This window comes from Pinus tabuliformis, chromosome 7 (genome assembly GCF_031772625.1).
Source record: "Pinus tabuliformis cultivar Carrire ecotype Pingquan chromosome 7, CPIR1, whole genome shotgun sequence".
Classification (NCBI taxonomy): domain Eukaryota; kingdom Viridiplantae; phylum Streptophyta; class Pinopsida; order Pinales; family Pinaceae; genus Pinus; species Pinus tabuliformis.
Genome location: NC_142293.1, coordinates 1136406237 through 1136411651, shown reverse-complemented (window position 1 = coordinate 1136411651; position 5415 = coordinate 1136406237). Strand labels below are relative to the sequence as shown.

At 37.7% G+C, this 5415-nt stretch overlaps 1 pseudogene; it reads left to right on the top strand.

Moving 5' to 3' along the window:
• The first annotated feature begins 3137 nt into the window (after positions 1-3137).
• Positions 3138-4738, top strand: LOC149251515 (RNA polymerase II C-terminal domain phosphatase-like 1 pseudogene; annotated as a pseudogene).
• Positions 4739-5415: the final 677 nt, after the last annotated feature.

Here is a 5415-nt window from a genome sequence, read left to right as displayed (position 1 = left end):
GCGTGCCAAGAGGCACGTTTGTCAAAACTGTCCCGATGATGTTTTCCGAGTACACATCCGGAACAAACACCATCTCTGCAAGATACCATAGGAAGACCTGTCACCATATTTTCTTTACATAGATGCTGAAGGGAGCGATAGTTTAAGTGACCAAATCGCTCATGCCAAAGTTTGCTCACTTCATCATTATGAGCAACAAATACTGAGGGAAGATTTGATGACCCAAAGTTGTGAAATTTATACAACCTTGTGGAATCATCAGCAATACTAGTAGCTAGAATCTGTTTAGGATCTCTTAGATCCTTGATTACAACATCATGAGGTGAAAATTCAACAATTTTACCTTCACCTGAATGAGTTATCTGATATACAGATAGAAGATTGCAGGATAAGGTTGGAACACATAATACATCATTAAACTGACCATTGTCTAGATGAACAGTTCCAGTCCCGACAACATTAAGAGATCTATCATCACCAACATATATATTTTTGGTGTTACAATCATTTAAAGAAGAAAACATGGCTTGGTTTTTGGCCATGTGATAAGAGGCTCCAGAATCAATGAGCCACTCATGAGAAGGAGAGGAAGAAGATACATTTAATGCATAACCAGACTGAGATGATTGACAACGACATGTAGAAAGTGCCATTCCGGAAGTTGAAGTTGAAGTATGCTCCACATGGATGTTATGTTTCTTCATTGCGGCTTCCAAGGCTTCCATCTTCTTAAAGCATTTAGATTCTAAGTGGCCATCTCGATTACAAAAGTTACAATGTCTATCAGTCTTCTTCCATTTGTTTTTATTGGTCTTATCATTTTGCTGAAATGATCTTTCATTTTGAGGCTGAGTTGGTTTAGGACCATTCTTTTGAGGATATGACTTCTTAGGATTCTTTGAATTTGGTTGCTGCTGGGCGGCTAACGCTTTCGTGGAAGAGTTTCCAAGATTAAGAAGACCAAGGTGTAAGAGTTTTTCTTGTTCTCTTATTAAAGAATCACAAAAAGAGTCAAAGGAAGGGGCCTTGTAGTCTTTTCCTTGACAAATGAAAGCTTCCCTTGTAGAATGGAAGGTGGAAACAAATACAGAGTAGGCTGGTCCCAACTTAGTAAGGATGGAATAAATAAGGTTACTATCTTCTTTCTTAACCTTAACACCTTCCAAAAGATATCTAAGGGTCTTGAATTTGGACAAGAAATCTTCAATGCAAGAAAAAATATTAGGATCCAATGTAAGCAACTCATTTTCAAGTTGATGGGCTCTAATTTCATTTTTAATCCCAAAAACTTTAGTGAGTTTTTCCAATGCTTCATGAGGAGTCTCAAGTTCTGCAATATGGAATCTAAGATCAGGAGAAATAGACATCTGTATCAAACCACGTGCTTGATCTTGTCTATTTTCCCATTTTGCAGCCTTGTCTTCATCTTTTGGTTTCTTCTCTTGGTCTGTGGCTATTCTGTAGAGACCTTTACTTCTAAGTAAATCTTCCATGTAGGCTATCCATTGGAAGTAGTTAGTGCTGTCAAGAATGACTTGGCATGGACTTTCCATTTAAAAAAAAAAACTGAAGCTGAAGATGCTGAAAGTAAGTGTTCCAATGGATAGATCTCGAAAAATTAGGCTGTGTTAAAAAAAACGGCTCTGAAAAAGGCTTCCGCATGAAGAAGTTATGGCTTTTTGAAAAAAAATTGTTGAAGTTGCCGGCAAAGTGCGCGAATGTGCGGGAATGAAAAAATCCGCCCCCACAAAATGGAGACTTGAACCCAAGACCTCTACTCTCTTAAAATAGCTTTGAACCAATTGATCTATACAAAAAATTTGAGAGAGAGAGAGAGAGGGGGGGGGCCTTGGTTTGCGTGCTTGCCTTGAGAAAGCTCTTTTTCCCTACAAAACACAAAACACAAAACCCAACACGAATATGCAAAGAAAAACGAACCTTGCGGCTCGAAGTTAGCTTTAGCCAAAAAACTAGATATTTAAAAAAAAAAAATCTCAAAGTTAGCTTTAGCTGAAAAACTAAATATTTTTCTCAATGTTTCTGATTTTCCGAGATCACACTAAGGTGCAGGGAAAAGAGCATACGCATGAGAAAAATCCTTCCTTTCTGTTTCTGATTTGCCCAGATCGCACAGAGTCGCAGGGCAAAGAGCATACGCAGAAATGAAAGGTATAGATCCGATTAAAAAAAAGGGCTAAATAAATCGAAACCGAAATAAGCAGAGAGAAAATAACAGTAAACTGCAAAAACACTGTATACCTCCCGATCTAAAAAATGACGCAGCTAGGGCTACCGAAAACCTTTTCGTGTGAAACGAAAGGGGTTCCTCACTGGAACAGATGCTCCGAATGCAACAGAGCAGTCCTCTCGGCCCGAAAGCAGTCAGAAAGAGCAGATCTAGGAAACGACAGCCGCATGCAGTTCTACCGGCTTCAGATTTGGATCACCAACGGACGCGGCCCTCAAATAGTTCTGATACCATGTAGGAATTTACAGGGTAAGTTCCTCAGAAAGAACAACAGAAGGACACCGCTCACAACCAGATCACAGATCAATACACCAGTATTTTTGACGTGGTTAAAACCCTCAAAGAGGGAAACAGTCCACGGCCTGCGCCAACGTGGCTACTACAGGCAATTTATTAATCAAAGAATGAAAATTTACATAAGCTTCTCTCATGCACGGATTACCCGAACAATGACCCTCCATGCGCTTTAAATAGAACTCATGGACCAATCGGGTGTCAAGCCACGGATCAAGTGTCGGTAATACCGAGGAGAGAGTGAACCGTCGGATTGTAAGTTACAAAATGTACAACGGTAAAGAAACACACTTTACCTAACTCTACACTAGACCAAGTTGAACTTAACTATATCCTATGTGTCGGAATATCCTAACAAATAGATCATCATATCCAGATGCATATGCAGGTTCAACCAACCATAGGTCAAATCACTTTATGATTTTAGATGTTGCTCGAAAGGCCAGATTAATAAAATATTCAGTCTTTCTCAAGGTCATCAAATGAGTAGAATAAACAAGTGGCTCAATCAAGCATAGCAACATCAATAAATTATCATAGAGGTGGTTATTGGAAATCATTTGCATCAAATAGACACAATGATAGGCTTGACACCATGACTACTATCATACCAATCACATGAAAGGAGCTACATCTAGTGGCCATGCTATCAAGAAATATGTGTGATCAAAGGCCATGTTTTGGGGTTATAATATATCTTTAGGAATGTACAATTCTTGTCCGGTAATGCTCAATCTAAGTTTCTAGTAATTGTCTTTGACTTGGCTGAAACACTTGTTATCAGTAATACATTGCATTATTTTTTGGGTTGCATTGATACCCTCCAACGCAAGATTAGAACTAAAGTAGATCCTCAACATATTTTTGGAATGGTAGCAGAGTTAAAAGAATACCAGGAAGATGAGGCAATTTTGAAGCAATATGTTGACAATGATCAAATCTTTGACAATGGGAAGTTGATCAATGTTGAATGTGAAGTTGTTTGATCCTAGTCAAACAAGACCCGTCCCATTATTTCACCACTTATCAGATTGTAGGATAAAAATAATGATTTTATACTGGATCAATCCTAATACTCGAGACACCATTGTCCTTGTTAGGTTACGACCCGCTTGGGAAGAAATTAGGAACTATTTAACCTTGAAGGGGCATAAACGCTTTGAAGTTTATATTTGCACTATTTTTGGAAGGGATTATGCATTAGAGATGTGGAGGCTTCTTGATAGTGGGGCTCACTTAATCAATCTCACAGAGCTCCTTGACATTGTACTTTGTGTGAAATTGGTTTAAAAGGGTCCTTGTTGAATGTTTTTCATGATAACCTCTACTATCCTAAGATGGAAATGGTAATTGCTAATCGAATGAAGGTTTGAGAGGACAAAAGATCAACCCCATTTTCATGTTGTTCTGATATTTACACATATTATGCTCCACAGGCAAAGACTAGTTACCTTGTTCTAGTATTGTGTGTTGCAAGAAACATTGCCTGTAATATTTGGTGGTTTTTTCAAGGATTTTGATGAAGGTATTTTGCAAAATATGGTTGATGTATTTTATGACGTTGATGTAAAAATTCTCCCCCCTACACTTGATGTTAGAATTTATTTGATTTCAGTTGATGATCCCAATGTGAATAGATATCTACCTTTACCAGAGGGCATGGTTGATTCGAAGGTGGAGAGGAGGCTTAACCTACAAGAATCGAATGCAGTTGTACAACCTGAAACTACCTTTAATGGTGTAGACAATCAAGATATAAAAATTATGGCACATCTGGTTGATCAGATGCAACCAATTGTTGTACCTTCATCTAAAATTTAGACAGATCCATATTTTATGGATCAAGAATATTCTCAAGCGATTGCAACAATTAAACCCTTTGTTCCTCAAAATCATAATGCTATGGAATTTGGTGTGCAAGGTTCACCAAGTAGAGAAGAAGGTGAAGTTCATGATACTGAATTGGATCTGGATACAAGAAAGTGGTTCTTTATATTACAACATGGCATAGACATTGGGAAATACAACTTTGTTGATCTTCCTTTCCTAGTTAGGCCATTGAAAATTACATTGCCCCCAAATCAAGCTCCTGGTGGATGGCTTGGACCAGAGGAGGAGATGAGTCCTAGGCAAATTACAAGGCCATCTCAAGAACCTCCTCTTCAATTTTATTCTCTCTCTTTTGATAAGCAATAGCTCTCACAATTTTCTTGGCAATGATAATTGTTTTGATGAATGTAAGAGATGGTAACCTGAAAGGATTGATGACCTAGAGAAGCATTCTACGAGCCAAAGTGAAAAAAAAAGCAACAATGCCCCATAAGGAAGACAACGGAAGAAAGCCTTTAGGTAAAGTGACTCGTCATCACAGAGCCACACATCGAATGAAAATTTAGTACAACATAGAACTATGGGTGTAAAAAATAGGAAAATCAATTAAAAAATGACAATGAAGAAATACTCGGGAACTTGAGGAATATGGTAAAGAGAGGAAAGTATAGAATTAGGATCCACCACATCACAAACATATAGGTATGAATGCGTTGTAGCGATGGCACAAGAGATAGTAGTAGTCCCCTGCAAACTACTATGAATCCTGCGATTACATTACTCACTCCAATTACACTGTAACGTTGGCCAATTACATTGATAGGTGTGGTCTATATTGGAAATGCGTTTGGATAATTTTGATTTTTAATTAAATGAATGTCTACGACTTTCTCCCATGGGAATATTCTTCATCTAATACATCATTCAACGAACAATATCAAATGCTTGCAATTTTTTTTTTTTTTTTTTGCAGTTTCAATACGAGGTGTCCACTTGATAGAAGTATTGAATTCTAAAATACAATTATAAATATTTCATTTCAT